We start from the raw sequence: 24,330 nt of genomic DNA, 5'->3' as shown, positions 1-24,330 counted from the left end.
GAATGGGATTCCAACCCATGGCCACGGGCGAATCCATTGGCCATAGGGCCGCTAACCCTAACACACGGAGCGTTATAGTGTGTACCGGCCTATGAAAGTGAAAAGAAAGAATGTATGTATGTATGTATGTATGTACACATGAATGCACGAACGCACTTTAAAAATGACGGCACTGATGTGTGACACGTTTTACGAAAAAAAAGGAAAACCCCGTCCAGTGACGTTTTCAAATGAATGCACGTATGCACGCATGCATGTAAGTATAGTATGTACGAATGATGAATGCATGAATGAAAACCTACGTTATTATATTTTAACTACATGAAGTAATGCTTACGAGTCTTCGACTCATTTTAGTTTTTATGCATGTCCCTCCCCCACAGGGAAGGAAATGAAGTACGCATCAGGACGGACACGGCCCATGGGGAAGAGCATGGAAGTCTAGGCACGAGGCTTAAATGTAAGAGAGGCCTTTTCATTATTAAAATTGATGTTTTCCGCTGTAAACCTCTTTTATTCTAAAGCACATTTTATTCTATAAACGTAGAGTCTTGCACCCTGGGTATGCACGTGAAAAGTTTTAAACAGGACGGTAATTCCCGTTGTCCTTTTACAAAAATTATTTTATTAAAAAAAAAAGAAAAAGAAAAAGTCACCACAAGGACGGGCGTTACAGTTCCAGCAACTATAGTTGGCGAAAGAAGTAGCACCAAGTTAAATAGAAAGGAGAACGAATACCGAGGGTGGCCAGTAGTAACATGCCTTACCTCATTGAGAGGTTCTGACACGCCCCAATCCCGAAGGTCCGGAGAGTTAACTCTTAATACCTAAAATCAACTTAAATAACACAACTATAAAATCCATAAAATCCCATAAAATATTAATCCATTTAATCAATCCAAATATCTAAGTTCCTCCCACTACAACAAATTATGTCTTTTGGAACGAAAATTTTCATCCCAAAAGATTGGTATTTCGTCCCAAAATATTTTTTGTGACAAAAAAAAACGTCTGAAGTTCGTCCCTATAAAACTGTCCCAAAAGGTATTTTTGGACGAAAATGAAAAATTCGTCCCAAAAAATATCTTTTGGGACAAAATAAAGCTGGACCGTTCGATCGCATTCAAACGGAATTTTTTTTTGGGACGATTTAAATTCATCTTGAAAATTCGTTCGAACGCCTTAAATAACGTTCGAACCATGAGTAATTGTTCAAACGGGTATTTCATGGCCGGTCGATCGATACAAATCCGTTTGACCAAATACACATGAAGAAACGTTCGAACAAAAAAATTATCGATCAAACGTAAATAGTGAATTTCCTATTCGAACAGCTCAGAATTTCTTTCCGTTCGAACTCTAACTTTCAATGTTCGAATGTTTATGTCCATTTTTATATGTTCAAACATTTGATGAGAGTTCAAACGGTTATTATTTTCTTGGACAATAATATGAATTTAAAACCAAATAGATATTTATATTTCAAAAATACATTACAAATTGTTCAATATAAATAAAACTAATCTAATAATTCAGAACTAAATAAATAAAATACTAATAATACTAATAAAATTATCAGTACATTATACATAATTGTTCAATATGCAAAAACACTTATACTGAAATTCAATTATTTGGAGGCCTGAATTGTTGCATAAGCATCTGCATTTGAAGCTGCATCTGTCTTTGTTGTTCTTGCATTTGGAGTTGCATCTCTCTTTGTTGATCTTCTTGTTGTTTTATGCGCATCTCTATGTCTGCTTGTTTCGTCAATTGAGCCTCTAACTCCTGCTGTTTTGCCATCAATTCTTCGATCCTAGAATTTGCATTCTCTAACGCAATGGCAGTAGTGCTTGATGTTGATGAAGAGCCTAAAGGCTTTACACAGCGACCCAAACCCCTCAAGTAGCCAGAACGTTGACCTAGAATTTGTGTAAAAATTTCAACATCACTTGTTGATGAATTATGATCTGATGCAGCTTCAGCACAAATGGCAACCATTTTATCCTACACACAACATATAAAATTAATATTGACACAATAATTTAAATATGATTAATTAAAAGAAATTATAATACTTACATAATTCTCATGAGCATCGGGATGAGTCCACTCTCCATTACTATTAATATGTGATGCAGCATATGATTTTGTCAAATCATAATTGGTGTCTGACTCTTGCTACAAGAGACATTATTAAGATATAAAGTCTATATTAAAAACAAACTACATAGAATAAAAAAAATAAAATAAAAAAGTACATTACCAATTTCTGAGATAGTCGATGGAAAGATCTTGAGCCTGCATGATGATGAATCTTTAACTTTGATTTGTTCGTTTTGTTTATAGAACTTCGCTCCTGCATAGAAGTTGTAGAATTTCGTAAGTGAAAAATTACAAATATGACACATAAAGAATTCATTTAATTTACCTTATATGATAGATCCTCAAACATGTCGCAAAGTTTTCCCCATTCTTCAGCTCGAACATCTTGAAAAGGATGCTGGCGTGCATCTTCTTTGTTCTCGTACTTCTTGTAATGCTCGTGACATATTGCCTTATACTTGCGAAATGCATTAGAAATAAGCTCTTCGACAGTCCTACGCTCCTCTCTCCGACCAAAATTTAGTTCGAAGTCATCCTTGAAAAAGTATATACACAAAGATCATTTAGAATATTAAATAATATGGAAAAAAAATTATTTTTATTTAAATATTACGTACCAAACAACGCTTCTTTATAAGCTCTTTCACATCTTGCGGGACTTTATGCCATGAACTCGTAGACAAAGGTGCATAAGTCCGTGTAAGAGCACCTACATGCGAAGCAAGCCAAGCTGCTTGTTGTCCCTCCCCTCCGGTATGTTCGTCAGGAATGTTAACCTTAATCTTACCTACTTTACGATATTTCTCCAACATCACGCCTCTAGTAGTGCCTCGTCCGTCTCGAGATTGTACTATTATCTCTATAAAATAATATTAGTTATTTACCTTGTATCAATTATCATATATCTTAATTAAAAAAATGAGTATTAGCTATTTACCTTGTTCCGTAAAGTCAGTCTCTAATGGTGAGTCAGATGGAGAGCTAGGAACAGGTGAAGATAGGATGCGAACTTCTTTCCTTTTTAGTGACATAATTGCAAGATACTGTATCATGTGAACACAAAACCGATCAATTATCTGTATCAATTTCATCTATAAATTTGCTCTCATCATCTGTAGATACTTCAGATGAGTCAACACTTTAATCAACTGTCGCTTCAACATCTTCAGCCTCAATATCTTCCCTATGTAATGGGATCATCTCATACTGGTTCAAATCCACAAATAAATTAATGGCAGGTTGACTCTCTTGATATGCTTCTTGAGTAGAGGGATCATCTTCTTCTTCATCTTGTCCCTCCGCCTCAAGGATATCATCAAAAATATTTCTAGGAGAAAACTTTTGTACTACTTGCCATTGATTTTCTAACTGAGGATCGTCTAAATAGAATACTTGAGATGCTTGGGAAGCCAAAATAAAAGGATCATCTTCATACCATTTTTTTGATGTATTAATACTCAGAACATATTCATCCTGTCATTTTCCCGTTCGAGGATTGCTTAAATCCCACCAATCACACTTAAATATATAAACCACAAGCTCCCCCACATATCTCATTCCAATTATATCTATGATAACTCCATAGAAATCAACATTCTCTCCATCATGACTCCCTTCGACAAGCACACCACTATTTTGTGTTTTCCTATAAAGTTCTCGATCAATTGTATGATATCTACTTCCTCGAGAAATACATGCAGAATATCGAGCAGCGCGCCTCGAAGGGCCATGCGCCAGTGCATATAGTTCGTCTGATATATCGTTCGGATTACTCGCATGCATTTGTACAACCTACATATTAAATAAAGTATAAACATTCAACCGTTAACAATCCTCTGTATTTAAAATATGTTAGTGCAAAATTCCATCTGTATTATATTCATTACCCGTTGTTAGAACCATTTCGGGAACTCCTGTTCATGTCTCTGGTCTATATCATTTACTCCCAGTTCTTTTAGCACGTTAATATGATCACTGAAATTAGAAATTATCAACAATAAGCATATTCGGTATGTTTGTTTAATAAGTAAATTCAATGATTAAATAACAATTAATTTGAACTTACTTCAAGTGGCTCTCTATCTCTGGGCAATTATTTAACACGTACCACTGAGCTTTCTTGAACTCCCTTTTACACAAATCATAACCACGCTAAGCACCAAGTGGACATACTTGTTGGGAAAATACAGAAAATCCGTTCCGTTGTCTTGCTTGGTCAACATCAAAGTTTCTTTCCGGCCGATCAAACCTTGTGTCAACACCATGGAAGTATTTGGAACAGAATGTATGCCACTCATCATCAATATATGTTTCTACAATTGATCCTTTTGGACGAGCCTTATTACTCACTGTGCATTTCAGCTTTCTATGAAACCGTTCAATGGGATACATCCATTTATACTAGACTGGTCCTGCAAGTCGAGCCTCATGAGGTAAATGAACGGCTAAATGAACCATGATGTCGAAAAATGACGGTGGGTAAATACTTTCCAACTTACACAATATAATTGCAATTTCTCGTTCCATACGATCCAAAGCTTCTACATTCAATGTTCTAGCACATAAATCTTTAAAAAATGCACCCAGCTCAATTAATGCAACCCACACATCTCTGGTCAAGAATCCACGGATACCAACAGGCAAAATACGTTGTAAAAATACATGACAATCATGGCTTTTTAATTCAGTAATTTTCCAATCATTTGTTCGCACACACCTTGTTAAATTCGAGGCATATCCGTTCGGTAATTTAATCTTCTGCAATCACAAGCAAAATGTAGCTCTTTTGTTCCTTGACAATGTATACCACCCAATTGGCATGTAAACAGACGAACCACTTTGTTGTAAGTGCATTTCAGGTCTAATTCCCAACCGCTTTAGATCTTTCCGTGAGTTTATATTATCCTTCGTTTTACCTTCAATTGACATCAATGTTCCTAACACGGACTCGTATATATTTTTTTCAATATGCATAACATCCCTCGTATATATTTTTTTCAATATGCATAACATCGAGACTATGTCGCAATTTTAATGTCGACCAGTAGGGGAGTTTAAAAAATATACTTTTTTTTGTCCAATTGAACTCATTCCCACTTTGTTTTCTCTTCGTTTGTTTCTTACCAAAATCATTACTTCCAATATTCACAAACTGTGCAATAATATCTTTGCCAGACAATAATGGTGGAGGGTGCCCCCTTTCAACAGTGCCTTCAAACATCCTACCATTTCCACGCCATCTATGGTCACTAGGTAAAAATCGACGATGACCCATGAAGTATAGTTTCCTCCCATAAGTAAGCCATTCAGATTGGGTATGTTTGTTACAAGTCGGACATGCCAATTTCCCCTTAGTGCTCCAACCTGACAAGTTTCCATAAGCGGGAAAATCATTTATTGTCCATAACACCGCAGCATGCATCTTGAACGACTTGCATGTTGATGAATCAAATGTTAAAACCCCATTCTCCCACAAATCTTTCAATTCTGCTATCAGTGGCTGCAAGTGTATGTCTATATCATTTCCTGGTGACCTTGGACCTAGAATGAGCAAACTCATTATTAAATATGGATCTTTCATACACTTCCACGGTGGTAGATTGTATGGCATAAGTACAACTAGCCAAGTACTATGACTAGTACTCATATTCCCAAACGGATTAAATCCATCTGTTGCTAACCCAAGTCGAATATTACGAGGTTCTTCAGCAAACCATGGGTGTTCCAAGTCAAATTCCTTCCAAACTTCAAAGTCTGTAGGATGTGACAAAACATTTTCATTCTTGACTCTAGATGATGAGTGTCATGTCATATCCACAGCCGTTGAACGTGACATAAATAACCGTTGTAATCTAGATATCAATGGAAAGTGACGTACAACCTTCCGCGGCACATTCTGCTTCTCAGTTATCCATCTTGATTCATGGCAAATGGGACACTCGTTCAACTGCTCATTCTCTCGCCAAAATAACACATAATCATTCTTACATGCATGTATTACATTGTAATCAAACCCCAGTCCTTTTTTCAACTGTTTTGCTTCGTAAAAGTTGAGAGGTAAAATATTGTCCGATGGAAGTGCCTCTTTAAACAGCTCAAGCAACATATTGACAACCTTAATAGATATTCGGCACATAGATTTTATATGAAGTAGTCTAATTGTAAATGACAACTTACTGTGCCTTCTACACCCTGGATATAACTCACGCTATGAATCATTCCACAAGCGGGTAAAAGTGTCATGGCACAAATCATTTGAATTTGATGGATCTGTTCCACTTTCATCCATAAACATTCCCGCACCAATGTCGCCCAGCATTTATTCCATATCCTCTTCGGCCTCGTCACCAACAACCTCAGGATGTATATCTTCATCGATATCTTCTTCTTCATCTTGAAGTTCAAATGATGTTGGATACGGTTCTCCATGTAAGACCCAATCGGTATATTGAGTTAATACCTTTGACAAACAGATGCTCTCTCACTAACTCTATCTTATGAGAACGTAAATTCTTGCCAAGTCGACATGGGCATCTAATATGACCGTCACTGCCAATTGTACAGGATGCGAACTCCAAAAATTTCTTAACTCCTACAGCATATACATTGTAATCCTCACCCAACCGATCTCTTACTTGTATCCAACTCTTATCCATGTCTAATATCCTATTGCAAATAGTCACGTGCATAAACAAACAATCAATTATCTAACATGTAGTACAATTTCTTTATTTCACCGGGTAGTTGATCCTATTCCATTCGGGATTGTAAGATCATAATCGCCAATCTACCAACTATTATCTGTCACTTCCAACAAGATTTCGGCAGTATCTCTCCATAGTTCTCCAAATATGCTCATTGGTCGTGCACACCGACGAGTAATACATCGATGCACATTCACCGAAATTGCATATCCGGAAAACAATAAGAGATAACTCTACCAAAATCATAATGTCGGATGTAACAGATATAGTTTCATTGTTTGCGAGAATGATCTTACAATCCCAAACTGTCCACTATGGACAATTCAAGAGTTATCAATCAACCGTTCAACATGATTGATAACTCTCGAACGGGTCTAAGTATTATTTCAATACCAAGTAGAAGATACAATATTAAAACACAACAAACATACAATATATATTCAGTATCCTAACATATATGCCAAGTATCCTAACATATATTAAAACACAACAATTTATTTTTAATATTTGTTAAGTTAGTTCTCATAGTTTAATATTAATTCTCTTTTATTATTTGTTAAGTTAATCTTCATAGTTTAATATTAATGCACCCAGCTATTATTTGTTAAGTTAGTCATCATAGTTTAATTATCTTTTCTAATATAATCATATCCCTTTTAAGTGTGTTGTAAGATAGTTTTTACAATAGCTAGATAGTTTTTACAATAGCTATTATGAGTTTAACTATTAATATGAGTTTAAGTATTAATAATCCTTATGTTTTTATATGATAATTTTAAGACATATTAAATAATTAGTTGTAAGATAATTTTTACAACTATTCTCTTTTAAATATTAATGAGTTTAAGTATTATTAATCCTTATGTAATTATAATATAATTTTAAGACATATTAAGTAATTAGTTGTAAGATAATTTTTACAACTATTCTCTTTTAAATATTAATATGAATTTAAGTATTATTAATCCTTATGTAATTATAATATAATTTTAAGACATATTAAGTAATTAGTTGTAAGATAATTTTTACAACTATTCTCTTTTAAATATTAATATGAGTTTAAGTATTATTAATCCTTATGTAATTATAATATAATTTTAAGACATATTAAGTAATTAGTTGTAAAATAATTTTTACAACTATTATCTTTTAAATATTAATACAAGTTTAAATATTATTAATTCTTACATATATATACTACATATAATCTACTACAATATTACATATTTATATAATATGTAAGATAGTTTTTAAGATAGTTTTTACAACCGTTCGAACAAGGTAATATCCTTTATACAATTCAAACGGTATATAACCACATTCGAACGGTCTCAACCCAGATTACAAACTCCAGCCAGTTCAGACTAGTACCATTAGTATTTCACAAACTTATATTCAGAAAACACTACAAATATACTTCGAATGGCACCCTCTAACAAGCATACAACCGTTGAACGTCTAATAGCAATCCTCTAACAAATATATTCTGTGTTTAAACTAAGAAATATCTACACAATATATATATAAACTACAAAATCATACCAATAAAAAATGATAGATTTAGAAGTAAAATGATAAATAAAATCATACATTTAACCAAAATATACTAAGCAATCCTCTTTGAATGATGATAGAATGAAGAAGGTTGTGAAGAAAATGTAAGATTTTTTAGAGAAAACGCAGAAGAGTGAAAGAGAGGAGAGAAAAATGAGGGACTGACGGCGTGCGGAAAAGATATAAGTTTTGACCAACCGTTCGAACGTCAATAAAGTTCAATCGAACGTAATATTTTTTAGCGCACCAATTTCCCGCCCGCACAAATTTCAGGTTTTCGGTTCAATCGGCTAAAACTTCAGTTAGAACGGTAATCCATCAGTCTTTAATTGGCGGAATATTTTCCCACCATTGCAATAATCCATTCGAACAATAACAAATTACGTTCGAACGGTAGTCCAGTAGTCTTTAATTGAGGGGATATTTTCCCACCACTGCAATAATCCATTCGAACAGTAACAAATTATGTTCGAACGGTAGTCCAGCAGTCTTTAATTGGCGGGATATTTTCCCACCACTGCAATAATCCGTTCGAACTATAACAAATTACGTTCGAACGGTAGTCCAGCAGTCTTTAATTGGTGGGATGTTTTCCCACCATAGCAATAATCCGTTCGAATATTTTTTTATACGTTCAAACGCCAAATATGTGTTCGAACGGTTTACGAGTAACGTTCGAACACATCACCTTTATGTTTAAATATAATTTTTTCCAAGCGGATTAAATAAAAAGTACTATAAGATCATATTTATTAGTTATATATACTATCATATATATTGTAATCTATACTAAATATCTTCCGATATAGTATAGTATACTAGAGTATACTATAAACATGTAAGATGATATCTATTAGTAATATATACTATGATATATATTAGTAATATATACTATATATCATATATTTAGTATCGTATATATTATACTATACTAAATTAGTATAAAGGAAAATATATTAGTAATGATTACGATATGCTATATAATAATCTATACTATATATGATATATATCGTATCATATATATTATCCTATACTAGAGTATAGTGAAAAATATAAGATCATATGTATTAGTAATATATCTGGAGAACATATATATAGCCTCAAATATACTAAGGTCACATAATAAAGTATAGAGAAATTTATAAGATAATAATATATTAGTAATCTATACTCTATATATACATGCTGTATAGTATCATATATAACTTATATAGTAAAGTACAATAGAATATACAGTATGATATATATTAGTTAAGTATAAATTCATACCATATAGTTCTATATGCTATCACATATATATATATATATATATATATATATTACAACCTCATATATAACACTTTGATAGTAAAGTATTATGATATATTACTATTATACTATAAAAAAATGCATATAAGTTATTATGTTTTCATTTAAAGTATTCTACTATCATAATATATATTATAATATATTATCATATTAAATATATATTACAGTATATATAATATACTATAATAGTATATATATTATATTAATTTATAGGATTATAAATATAATATACATTTAATATAATTTTTACTAAACTTAAAACAAATTACGTTCGAACGTGAAATATTAACGGTTGAACAGTTTTATATTATCGTTCGAACATAAAATATTAGGTTTTATATTAACGTTCGAACGTTAATATTTCACGTTTGAACGGTTATGCACATATAAGTTATCGCGGGCAGAAATTTCTCTCACGCTGCCGTCCCCACCGTTTGAAAAAGGGAGAAAATGTTTGAACGCACTACAATCGCCGTCGTCTGCTGCCGTAATCAACATCTACGTCAAACACTCTTCCTCTCAAGTGAAGGTATCCATTTTCAAACTCATTTTACCGTTTATTTTATAATTTTATAGTTTTATTCTTTTTTTTTTTAAATTAGATTTTTTCATCAATAGTCAACGTAAAACACCATAAATCTACCGAAGGATGTTTAGAAATGAAGAGTACTATGTATTTTGTCGAAGAAACCACGGAATTGATGCTATTTTAGGTGTTTTCATGGCCGCTGAGTTGACTCAGCCATGGCCGAGTTGATCTGGTTTCCGTTCGAACGCGTTCGAATGATTTAACCTTTACGTTCGAACCATATATTAAGCGTTCGAACGGTTTTCAGTTTCCGTTCGACCATATATTATATTCGTTCGAACGCTTTATATTAAATTCGAACCATTTTGTTTATATTAGATTATTAAATTTTTTTCATCGTTTTATTGAATTGTTCTATCAATTAATTTATTAAAGTATATAATTTTATAAATCTTTTCATTGTAATTAGATTTTATCACTAATGTTTAATATATATTTTATTTTTTAAATTTCAGGTTCATAATAATGTCTTATCGGGGCCGTAAACGTGGTAGATCAGGAGAACCTTCCATCCAAACAGTTCGAGAGTGAATTGTTTTGCTTGAGCGACAGGTAAAACTGTCTGATTTTGTAGCTCTTATATGGGAGGGTCATTCCCTCCCATCAGTATTCAATGATTGTGATTGGGCACCAATCTTAGAACAGCGAGAAGAAGGAATGGAACTCGTTTCCTTCATTGAGATGATTACTGAGTTTTATAAAGAGCTCGGTGCTGCCAGCCCAGACGATGGAGGGGCATACAGGATTTTAGTCTGAGGAGCTCCTGTTATATTTTCAGCGAACGGACTCGCTGCATATCTGGGTATTCCTAGGCTTCTTGATGCCTATCCAAACCTGCCGCCTAGAGAGTCTGATCCTTCAGGTGATGCAGCTATGTCTTAGGATAAGAGACCGGATTACACAGATGAGATCGATACACTTGCTGATCATGAGGTCAGAGAATTGATTGTTGGTCCAAATGCTCCAGTGTACGATGGGACGAAGAGTATTAGGCAGACATATTTATCTTCTTCCTTCAAGATAATGAATTTGATCATTGCCAACAATATTGACCCACGGCAGCACAAGACTGAGGTCGGCATGGATCGAGCAAGATTTATGATACGGGTCGCTCGTGGCATCCCGATCGACCTCGTTAGTTATATATTTGAAAGAATCCGATCAGATGCAAGGTTCATTACGACAGATATACTGTCATTTGGGATCCTCATCACTCGATTTTTGCTACATGTCGGGGTCGTGTCCGAACCTACCGATCATTCCCGATTTTCGATGGCACCGATCAACAGCACCACCCTGTCACGGAGTACGGGACACTCGAGATTTTGTTTTGGTGGGGTTGTTCCTAACAGGGCTGAGATTCAGAGAGATGCACAATCGGGAGATACTGGAGTATCGGCTGGTGAGACATCTGCACAGGCTAAGGCATCACACACATCTATTCGCGAGGAGATAGCTGACATATTGCGTGCTGAGCTCGGCGTACACACATCAACAGTGATTGATGCAGTGCATACTGCCATGTCTGAGTTGCGTACAGAGATTATGGTTGCCGTCTCTAGGTTACGTACAAAGGTTAATGAGTTACGTACAGCGATTCATGCCAATAATGCAACTCCGGTCACGCTCAGTACTCGACTGACACAAGTAGAGACACAATTAGCTGCAGTTGAGGATGTGTGTAGAGACCTCGCATCACAGTAGTTTCTATTTTTTATTTATATTTTCTTTTGTTATAGTTATGAACAATATATATGGTGTTTTGATAATTTGCTTTATTTGTAAATTAAATATAAAATCTTTTTTGAAGTAATTATTTATTTATATTATGTGGTGTATGGTTGATAATATTTATTTAACTATAAATCTTATTTAACATAAAAGAAATCATTAAAATATTTTTAAATTAATTACATAAAATTAATTAATGAATTTGTATATATGATATATATTTTTTATATTTTGAGTTTCGTACCGAGATTAATATTATACCTTCGAATGTATAAATATGGTGCTTGAATATGTTCTTACTAAATATATTCCGTTCGAACAGTTTAGAAACTTTTCCGCCAGGATTTGGCACCAAATATTTTCCGTTCGAACGCAACAAATAATCGTTCGAACGTTTGTGAACTTTCCCCACCATAATAAATTAATTCACCGCCAAATTTTAATGTTTGAATGTTTTTTTTTTTATGTTCGAACGGAAAAAAGATTCTGAGACGATTTAATTCGTCACAGAAAATTCTATTCGAACTGTTTTTGTAACGTTTGAACGATTTTGTAAAGTCATAGATTTTTTGGGATGAAATTTAAATTTTGTCCTAAGAAATGACTTTTAGGGACTAAATTTTTTTATTCCCTAAATAATTACATCGCAAAATCTCAAATTTGTTGTAATGTCCATGGGGACAATAAAGAAAATCTCAATAACATAAATTAAAAACTCTCCAAAACTCTAAATTATCCTTAACTCATCAAATCAAAATATTGGAAAAATAAAATCAGTTTACTAACTACGACTCTAAAATAAGCACTTGTACCCTCAGGCACTTATTCCATTTTGATCATCACGCCTTGCTAAAACTTCCTACTCTTGTTCTCCAGCCAAACCATTAAAATTATCTAAAAAATATATGGAGATAAGGGGTGAGTTATCAACAACTCAGTAAGCAAAGAACATATATCAGTGTGTAAACATGAGCATTTATAGAAATCAGAATGCAGAACAAAACATTTTCATTTTCAGAGTGCGGAAACAAAACAAGTTATCAAAATATTAGAGCGAAGATTTAGAAATAATTTCATTCAAAAATATCATTTTGGCATAGCATAAATGATCATCATCATCATTAGAACATCATATCAGAACAAAAGCCATGTATAACCTCCGTGGTAGCGTTCTGCAATCTGCAGATAACCAAGCAGAACATAAATCACTCTGTCACTAAGGTGTGCACTCAAAATAGAGACCACTACTATAACTCATGGCAGGGCCGTATCTACTATTATTACTGGTGGTTGGGCTCTATCCACTATTATAACCCGTGGCAGGGCCGTAACTTAACAGAATGGAAATAGAATCAAATTCAGAATTAAAGAGTCATGCCAAAGGTTTTCAGAAATCACATCTTATCCAAACAGAGTACTGAACAAAATCATATTATCTTCGTAATCAACACAAATCCCAAGCATATTTACAATATTTATGTACAAATTTTTATATGCGCTCTTTTTGCATAAATCCGAAATAGAATGTCAAAAATAAACTCATGTCTACACCAGTTATCATGGAAAATACTTTCGTCTTAAATAGAATCTCATGAATAATGCAGAACAAATAACTAAGGTAGTTCAAATTTCTTTTCATAACTAAATATGTATATTTTTCAAAAAGTCAACCTCAGCTCATTTTATTCAATATTGCCGTGTGGTTGATTTTAGAAAGTGATTTACTGTAATCATAATTAAAATGTTCGAAATAAAATTTCACACTTACTGTAAAAATAATATGCTACCATTAGTACAATTTGAAAACCTTATTTATTTTATGTAAAATTTCTTATACTTTCCACATAAACCATGTAAGAACAGATTTAATAAAAACTAAATTTCAAATTGAAACCATCCAATAATAAGGCCAAAATTGTAATTCCATATCTAAATAATATGTAGTAAATGGTATTAATGTAATTTCTCATTTCTTTGAAAATCAACCACATTGCAAAAATTGTGTAGAACATGAATCGTGCATGGCAGGGCTCATCGAGAAGGAAATGAGAGACGCAACGGCAGTGCTGGGTGGAGGTCAAAGGTGGTCCACGTGGCGGCAGAGCACTGAGATTGAGAGAGAGGGAGAGAGATGAACGAGAGAGAGAGAGAGAGGAGTTTACGTATCATGCGGCGGCGTGCATGGGAGCTTCGGGTAGTGGCGCTGGACATCTTTGGGCCGTGGATGCTTGCTTTTCGGTGTCGTCTGATGCTGCTGACGATGGCGTCGTTGCCCAACTGTGGCAAGGCATGGTTCTCACTTTGGGCGACGATGCTCTGTTTCCATGGTTCCAAAACAGAGCAGCTCCGGTTCTTTTTTTTTTCTTTCGACGGACGATGGTGATGGTGGCATTTATGTGTTGAACGGCTGAGGAGTATGGGTCAACGGCGGGTCTGGCGGCTTGTGGTGTCGTTGCCGTGTGAGTGGAGTTGGTTCCCGTTTGATGACACGGAGAGGTTGGGCGATGGGGGCAGTCCCACAGTGCTGCAACAAGGCGCAGCTGGTTGCTTCCATCGTGCATCCTACATGATTCGGATGTGGAAGGTGGTTCGCTGTTGCACAGAGGAGTTGTTGTCCCCGACTTCGTGTGGCAGGGCAGCGGCGTCACGGTGAAACAACTCGTGTTGCGCTACGGGCTTGGCCAGCTTGCGGCAGTGGAGTGGTGGTTGAAGACGGTAGCAGCGGAAGGAACTTGGTGGAAGGTTTGACGGAGGCTGAGCCACAGTGTAAGCATGATGCGAACGTACGTGCGTGGTGGAGGCGTTGGGCTGATTTTTGGACTGTGGGAAGAAACTGAATTATGGTGTTGCAGCTTGGTGTTTTGCAGAATGTATGTGTATATATATATATATATATATATATAAAGGTGATTGAACGTAAAAAGAAAACCCTAGAGCCGTAGGAGACGTGCAAGTGCAAGGGAGTGAAAAAAAAATACCTTAGATACGTGCATGGCAATTGGCATGGAGCTGTGCTTGACGTGGGGCCTATTCTTGGTTATCAAGGGCTTGAGTCTGATAAAAATACTGGGCTATTTCAAATATTTGGCCATGTTTTGTAGTAAAATAAAATAAAATAAAATAAAATAATAAATAAACTATTAATAAATGGGTTGCTCTTGAAGTTTTGGGTCTCGACTCATCTTAAAAATATAAATATACCTGTTTCATAAATTCCACGACCCTTAAAAAAAGTTTTCCATACGACCCTAAAAAAAATACTAAAAAATTACTGGGCTCCTTCTACGAATAAATCTAAAAACCAAAAATTTTAGAAAACGACTTGTTGCTGGACTCGGGTGTTACATCATTCACCCCTTAAAAAAATTTTGTCCTCAAAATTTGCTAATACCACGAGTGAGGCCTAAATATTTTTCCGCCCCCACCCATTTCCCTGCCTAACCCAATCTCTGATCATGTTATCAAACCTAATATTCCAAAGTTCTAACCCTCCAATATCGAAACTCGCCGCCTCTCATCTTTCCCCTAGACATAAATATTTGCACTTATTGTATTGCTTATCGTACACCTCAAAAGGTCTAAGTCAAGTCTAAAATATAAACCTCAACAATGTTATTAAAGACCAAATAATAAATTCCAAATTCTCCGCATAATATAAAACCTCAATAAATAACGAAAAAAGAACTCTCAAACTATCATATCACTAAAACCATGCTTCCGCTGCGCACTCTAACAATTTGTAGTCCTAAACACATTGTAACTCACTCATGAAGCTATAAAATTAGCTAAACCCCACATTTCCCAGTCCATACATTTTAACTCACCAAAGTCAAATTCGGAAATTATACCAATATGATTGTAGTCTCTAAAACATCAATATCTCAAGTTTAAACCTTCAGTTCCTAATCAAAATTCTTTCCACAAAGTCAAACTAAAATTTAAACCTTAAACCCTGTCAAAATTATTTCGTACAGTCCACAGAATACACGTACCAGAATTAAAATCTCAAATGTCATAAAAATTGTTTTCTTAAAATATGCAAAATCTAAAACCTCAGATTTCGCGGAACTCATTCCGTAGGTCCGCAGGTGTTAAAACCTTACATATCATCAAAAATCATATCCTGGAACCCGTAGAATTCTACAACTTTAAATCTCCTCAAAACTACTTTTAAAGTATGTACCATCCCTAAATCTCAAATCTCCAAAGTTTCGAACTCGACGATGAGCAGCCATCCTGAGATCTTAAACTTAGTTAAACGTTCTAGGGAAAGAAAACAAAATATATATAAACAAAATATAAATACTAGCTAAAATATTTAAAAAAAACAAGTAAAAAAAATAAATAAATGAATCAATGAAATCTTGAACTTGTTTTAACCATTCCTAGCCATTTCTTTAACCAACTCATACAGTCTTTCCTACCCTTCAAATTCCATAAGATGTCTTGCCTGACGCCTAAAACTTTTAATACCCTAAGTACCGATAAAAAAATCACCTCCTACAGTCCACAAATGTCTACACCACAACTCTGAAAATTATTTCCTCAACATCATGATCCAGTGCCTACAAAATTCTAAAATCTTGACTCTCATCAATCACCTCATTGTAGTATGCAGAATTCAAACCTGTCTCTGATACCAACTGTAACGCCCCAATCTCAAAGGTCCGGAGAGTTAACTCTTAATACCTAAAATCAACTTAAATAACACAACTGTAAAATCTAGAAAATTCCATAAAATATTAATCCATTTAATCAATCCAAATATCTAAGTTCCTCCATGGGAACAATAAAGAAAATCTCAATAACATAAATTAAAAACTCTCCAAAACTCTAAATTATCCTTAACTCGTCAAATCAAAATACCGGAAAAATAAAATCAGTTTACTAACTACGACTCTCAAATAAGCACTTGTACCCTCAGGCACTTATTCCATTTCGATCATCACGCCTTGCTAAAACTTCCTACTCTTGTTCCCCAGCTAAACCATCAAAATTATCTGAAAAATATATGGAGATAAGGGGTGAGTTATCAACAACTTAGTAAGCAGAGAACATATACCAATGTGTAAACATGAGCATTTATAGAAATCAGAATGCAGAACAAAACATTTTCATTTTCAAAGTACGGAAGCAAAACATGTTATCAAAATATCAGAGCAAAGATTTAGAAATAATTTCATTCCAAAATATCCTTTTGGCATAGCATAAATGATCATCGTCATCATCAGAACATCATATCAAAACAAAAGCCATATATAACCCCCATGGTAGGGTTGTGCAATCTGTGGATAACCAAGCTGAACATAAATCACTCTGTCACCAAGGTGTGCACTCAAAATAGAGACCACTACTATAACCCGTGGTAGGGCCGTTGTGGCGCTCCCAATCCCCCTTATATAAAATAAACGGGGATCGAGACGCCGGGATGATGACAACACAGTCACGCATCCCAACGAAAGTGCCAAGTGTGTGTACATGCAATAGTGTACAATAAAAATGCAGCAGATAATTAAGTCTACTAAGTACCAAAATTTAAAATACAATCTAAATATTAGAAGAGGTTTAAAAGCATTTATACAGTCATCCCAAAATAAAGTTTGACACATGTCCCAAATACAAATGAGTAAAATAAAATAACAAAGCCAGTGATCCCAGATCACTCCTCGGGCGGAGCCGTCTCCTCAGGCTCGCCCTCCTCCTCCTCATCTGTATCAAAATCTACGTTACCACAGAATGGTACCGCAGGTAAGTATAACCCAAATAATCCTCAAGAATAAAATGCATTTAATGCAACCAACATGCATGCATATGATGAAATATGCATTTTCCTCAAAACATCATTTTCCCCGAAAATAGATATTTTCTCCAACACACGCCAAAATCCCATTTGGCCCAAAAATAGTCCGTAAAACATTTTCCCAGAAAATGATTTACACAAAATCCAACACACACTATTTTCCCAGAAAATAGCCAATTAATCCGTTATTACCCTATGCACCATGGCCTCCCCTGTGGACCATCCGCACGTCCTGGCTTCGTAGCGGTGCTCAGTTCCGCGCCAGGCGCGTACATGGCCAAGCACCCACACTACGCAACGAGCGATGCCCAGTTCCGCGCCCAGCGCGTACGTGGCCAGACATCCTCTAATCGCCGCCAGCAGAAGGACCACGGAGTCGGCACGAATCTCTCGTCCGATCCCATTGTCGCCCGGCGACAATCCAGGGGACGTTACTCAGTATATTCCGCTCCCGAGTAACCAGAGGAGCTCCACCGAGATAATGCCCCATCTCGGCTTGGGGTCGTGATACACACGCAACCAAATTCCATACTCACATGAAAACCCAGTTTTCATAAACACATGAACATGAATGTAATACACGAAAACCCAGTTTTCCTTTACAAACATGATCATGCGTGCCAAATGCAATGTACATGAACCAACACAATATCCAAACCAACAATTACCAATCCAATCAAATCCAACCAAACAACTCCAATCACCAATCCATCCGACCCCCGTACTCCTCGGACTCAGTCCGGCAAAACCAATCAACAGTTCAAATACAGTGAAATATGTTAGTGCAAAAATACATTAAATTCACAAGAATTCTTTGAAGAAATACTTACAGCGCTATATAGCAATTTTCGATGGATCACGAAGCTGCAAGAAATGACGTCTGAGCAACGTAACAGTGCAAAATACACTGTGGCCTGGGTCACAAATACCCACTTTCAAACGGGGACAAACGAAGACCCAAAAATGATAGGGTAGGGCCTAAGGAGGTCGGTGAAACTAGTGGTATTGAAGGTTGGCCTTGGGTGGCGGCGCAATGGGCGGTAGAAGACCAAAATACCCAAATCGGAAATGTAGATGGTGGAGCTTCACCGGTGGCGGATCGGAGCTGGGGTTGGGTCCAATGGGTTGCCAAGAGGTCGAGGATGATGTGGTGAGAAGATGGTGGCCAATGGTGGTGCGACGACGGGGCAACGGCGGAAAGAGTGCCGCGGCTTCAATGGGCTCGTGGTGGCTAACGGCGGCGCGAATGGAGGTGAGATCAGAGGGGTAGCGTCGCCGGTGGTTGGGGAAGCTAGGGAGTCAGGTGGTGTCGACCACCGTCGGCGCACGGCGGCGGGCTGGGCTGACGAAGAATGACGCACAGGAGAGAGGGGGGCTGGGTCGCGCAGGAGGGGAGGGAAGAAGAAGAAAGAAAAAGGAAAGAAGAAGAAAAGAAAAAGAAAAGGAAAAGAAAAGAGGAAAAGAAAAATGCAGAGAAAGAAATGAGGTCTAATCTTCATAACTTGGGTCACAAAAATGATCCAACGGAAAAGATTTTAAAACAGCAAGTTAAATTAAATAATTTAAACATAATGGTAAAGTCAAATTGAAATAATTAAATCCCACAGTAATTAATTTAATATGAAAAGCAATTTAAATGTACAACAATAAATAAATAATAAGAAAGCACATAAAAATTAATTTTTATCAAATTAAAATCATAAAAATAAATTCACTAAAAATCCAACCAATTTTAAAATACGAGAATAAATTTTTAAATAAATAAAAATAATCCTTTAGTAAAAATACACTAAAATGCGGGGTGTTACAGCCGTATCCACTATTATCACCCGTGATTGGGTTGTATCTACTATTATTACCCGTGGTTGGGCCGTATCCACTATTGTAACCCGTGGTTGGGCCGTATCCACTTTTATTACTCGTGTTTGGGCTGTATCCACTATTATAACCCGTGGCAGGGCCGTAACTGAACAAAACGGAAACAAAATCAAATTCAGAATCAAAGAGTCATGCCAAAGGTTTTCAGAAATTACATCTTGTCCAAACAGAGTACTGAACAAAATCATATTATCTTCGTAATCAACACAGATTCAAAGCATATTTACAATATTTATGTACAAATTTTTATATTCGCTCTTTTTGCATAAATCAGAAATAGAATGTCAAAAATAAACTCATGTCTACACCAGTCATTATGGAAAATGCTTTATTCTTAAACAGAATCTCATGAATAATGCAGAACAAATAACTAAGGTAGTTCAAATTTCTTTTCATAACAAAATATGTATATTTTTCAAAATGTCAACCTCGGCTCATTTTATTTTAACGCAAAGTCTAGCATAGGAACCCCGTTTACTTGGATTTCTTAGCTTTTCAGGAATTTCCTCAAAATGCCGAGCAATTATTAATTGTCACCTATAAAATAATCAAGTAATTCCCATAAATCTCCAATCAACCACTTATTTCGGTATTTAATCCTAAACTTCTAAAATAACCTATTTAATTCCTCAAAACCTAAAACTTCATAACCTTAAATTATGAATCATCACTTTCTAAAATCATCAATAATGATTCAATAACTTTGACTAAAACATTAAAGAATCTAACCTATTTATTATTGAAAACCAACTATAAAGTTTAATACTGGATAATTGTTTATCCTAAAATATTTTAAAATAAACTATAACTATTTTTCAAATAGACTAAACCATATCTAAAGTGTAAAAATAACATTACACCAATATTGTTTACTCTAAAAATAAAACTTTACTTTATAACATGTTAAAATACTTGAGCGATTTTCTGTACTCATAATTAAAATGTTCGAAATAAAATTTCACACTTACTGTAAAAATAATATGCTACCATTAGTACAATTTGAAAACCCTATTTATTTTCTGTAAAATTTCTTATACTTTCCGCATAAGCCATGTGAAAATAGATTTAATAAAGACAAAATTTCAAATTAAAACCATCTAATAATAAGGCCAAAATTGTAATTCCAGATCTAAATAATATGTAGTAAAGGGTATTAATGTAATTCCATATCCATACCTGTTTCATAAATTCCTCGACCCTTAAAAAAAATTTTCCATCCGACCCTAAAAATAATACTAAAAAATTACTGGGCTCTTTCTATGAATAAATCTAAAAACCAAAAATTTTAGAAAACAACTTGTTGCTGGACTCGGGTGTTACAGGTTCTGGTTCACATGGGTACACACTCGTCTCCAAGATATATTGTGATATCATTGAGGAATGAGATTGAAAATCTAAACAGCAAAAGCAGATCACAACCCCAGATGGCGTTTTGGATCATGAAGAGGCCATTAAAAGGAATGTGGGCGGACAGGTCCTGGGTTATTTTCATTAGACTCCAACCACGTCGCTTCGATGAAAATGGAAAGAGTTGCTCCAATATGATCGCAGCTTGCCTACACCAGCAAGAATTTGTCATGCGGGCTTCTTACTTCATTGCAATTTTGTATGTACCAATTAATGAGATGATGAACACAAACATGTTCCTTTCTCTTCTTAATTTACTGGTGATTCAGTTACTGAACTGTCATAAAGCATGATCAAATTGGATCCATGCAAAGATCTGGTCCTATATTATGGAATAATATCATTTTCCCAAAGAGAGATGTGGCGTCTGGTACAATAGATTCCTATGGAAATTTGGTTGAAAAAAAAAAGAAAGAAAAGAATTTTGAGTCCAACAATTACCAAATGATATCCTGTAATTCCTTGAATTTAGTGGGGTCTGCTGTTGAAAAGTCATGTAATTTAGACCCCAAATAAGAAATATGACTAACTTTTAGTTATTTTGACAATAAAACTGGCTTTGACATTAGAAAAGCTAAACACAGAAATAGGTGAACCCATCTGTTTTATTAAAACCTCTGCTTATTCTGGTTTCTTAACCACAAAACAGTTCGTCATGATAAGTTAATGCTTACAAGTAAAAATGCAGAGAGGTTTGGGGAAAAAGTTCAGTTGAGAAGAGTGTAGATTGCCATGCCATCACCTACGGAAGCATGTGACAATTGGACTGGAGGATCAGCTGCCACTAATTTGTTAAACTCAATTGTCGGCTCCTTCCACTATTTCAAGTGCTGTGGAACCAACTCATCAGACAATATAAGTTTTCCTAACCAGTGTGCTATCGTAAACAACCACCCCACCCACTTTCAGTAGTTTCATCATTCTCTCATGGTAGTGCCAATAATTACCCTTGTCCGCATCAACAAAAGCAAAGTCGAAACTCCTTTTGTAACATCGGTCGAGTGCCAAGTTGTTTTCAAAAATTTTGGATTTTTATGTGCGAAAAGCCCATTTGAATTTTCAAATAGTTTTTTTAAAATAGACTACGGGTCTAAAATCTCTATTTTAGTGTATTATGATTTTTCTGTGGGTTTGATATTTATGTTAAAAAAAAATCTTTTTATTGGCCGAGATAATTTTTGAACAAGTTGGTTTTTATTTTTTAGAGGTCGAAAACTCATAGAAAAAGCCCAAATTTTTGCATGCCCAAACCCCAAGCCATGAGGATCAAAGATCAAACCCCATGACATTCACGTCTTCACGTCATGCACGTTTTCTTCTCTAGGGTTTACCAGCTTTCTTTATATAAATCCCACATAGAAACTCACCCATCAAATCTAGGGTTGCCGCTCTGCATCTCTCCCATACCACCTATCAACATCACTTGCTACAAGTCACAGAAAGATTTCCCAAGCCGCTAGCCACTCCTCCCCATACAAATAGCGACCACGGCTCCTTCATGCACAACGTAAACCACCATCACTGATGCCCTATGCTAAGCAAGAAGAACATAGCAATGTTTTCCCCACTATGAGCCACCCTCCTGTGCATATAGCCCCACAATAAACCATAGAGACCGCCCCAACAGCCGCAACCCCTGTTTTGCGTCCATAAAAACATAGCACTTTTGTGTGCTCTCAGTCCGATGCACGACAGACGTCTAGCAGCTTCTCAACTCCACCCTCTGACCATTATTGCCCAGACACCAAAAAAAACCACTACAAGTGCTGCTCTGATCTGCCACACCGAAACAAGGGAATTATTTCCCCCATCGTGAGTTAACCCAGCCACCCCATGGCACCACCCCCCCCTCCACTTCAATGCCACCTACACAGAGAGTTCTGTCGGCCACCTCACGCCACCCCAAGCCGCCCAGCTCCATCGCAACTTCTCTTGGTGAGTCTCCGTCGCACCTGGGTCTAGTAATTACTTTACCTGAAAAAAAAAATATAGTTCCTTTTGCATTTTACGTAAGGTTAGATAGTAGGGAGGAGTAGTTTATGATATTACATTTTTGCCCTTCCATTTATAATCCTGAACAAGTGATTTATGAATTTATATTTTTGTGGATTTGATTTTACGATCGATGGGCCTAAACTAGACTATAAAACAATTATTGGTTTATTTTAAGAGGGCTCCGAGAGTTGTTTGAGTCGGGGAAATTGACTGAAAATCAATGTATATGAGAATTTATGATATTTTAGGATTGCAAGAAATTTAGATTTTTAGGAAAATAGGTTACATAGTGGTTAAGGTTTAAGTATTGAAAAATGTGTTAATTTCGGATGTTTATGGAAATTACGTGACAATCTTATAGGTGACGATTGATTTTCGTTCAGTACTGCTGTGGAGAAATTCTGATAAGCTAAAAAGTTCAGGTAAGCGGGATTCCTATGCTAGACTTTGTATAAAAATAAAATGGACTAAGTTTGATTTTTGGAAAATATGCATGTTTTGTTATGAAAAGAAATTTGAAACGACCTCAATTATTTGTTCTGCATTACTCATGAAATTCTATATAAGAAAAATGTATTTTTCTGGCATGACTAGTGTAGACATGAGCTTATCTTTGGCATTCTATTATTGAACTGAGAAAAATGAGCGAATATGAAAATCTGATAAGTCTGCATGTGATGTAAAGATGTTCTGAAATCGTTTTGGAAAATGTGAAATTATCTGAATTTCAGTACTCTGTTTTGAAATGATGTGGCATCTGAAAAACCTTTGGCATGACTTTCTGATTCTGTTTTGACTCTGATTCTGATTCTGATATGGTGATTCTGATTCTATTTTGCTCTGATATGTGGCCCTGTCACGGGATATAATAGTGACCTCTGGCCCTGTCATGAGATATAATAGTGACCTCTGGCCCTGTCACGGGATACAATAGTAACATCTAGCCCTACCACGGGATAGAATATTGACCTCTGGCCCTATTACAGGATATAATAGTGACTTCTGGCCCTACCACGGGATATAATAGTGGTCTCTACTTTGAATGCAATTGCTTTGATAACATGGTAATTTATATTCTGTTTGACTTTCCGCAGAATGCACAACCCTACCACATGGGTTAAACATGGCCTTTGTTCTGATATGATATAATAAGATGAAGATGTTCAGTCATGTTGTGCCAAAAGAATATTTGAATATGAAAAATTGGTTTCTGAATATGAAATGCTTGAAATGCCGCTCTGATTTTCTGATAATATGTA

The 24,330-nt window shown here is 35.5% G+C and overlaps 1 protein-coding gene and 1 long non-coding RNA gene across 3 annotated transcripts in view; one reads left to right on the top strand and one right to left on the bottom strand.

Moving 5' to 3' along the window:
* The window catches only part of LOC121251517 (probable caffeoyl-CoA O-methyltransferase At4g26220), a 68,052-nt gene that overhangs the window by 9,368 nt on the left and 34,354 nt on the right, over window positions 1-24,330 (bottom strand). The window lies entirely within an intron of this gene.
* Window positions 1-24,330, top strand: part of LOC121251521 — a 30,451-nt gene that overhangs the window by 4,541 nt on the left and 1,580 nt on the right. Inside the window, exon 2 of the long non-coding RNA XR_005938037.1 lies at window positions 677-778. This is a non-coding gene — a long non-coding RNA (uncharacterized LOC121251521). The remainder of the gene's footprint in view (window positions 1-676; window positions 779-24,330) is intronic.

The sequence above is a fragment of the Juglans microcarpa x Juglans regia genome, chromosome 2S (genome assembly GCF_004785595.1).
Source record: "Juglans microcarpa x Juglans regia isolate MS1-56 chromosome 2S, Jm3101_v1.0, whole genome shotgun sequence".
NCBI lineage: Eukaryota > Viridiplantae > Streptophyta > Magnoliopsida > Fagales > Juglandaceae > Juglans > Juglans microcarpa x Juglans regia.
The sequence above is the reverse complement of the archived record's forward strand: the minus strand, read 5'-3'. Positions and strand labels throughout refer to the sequence as shown.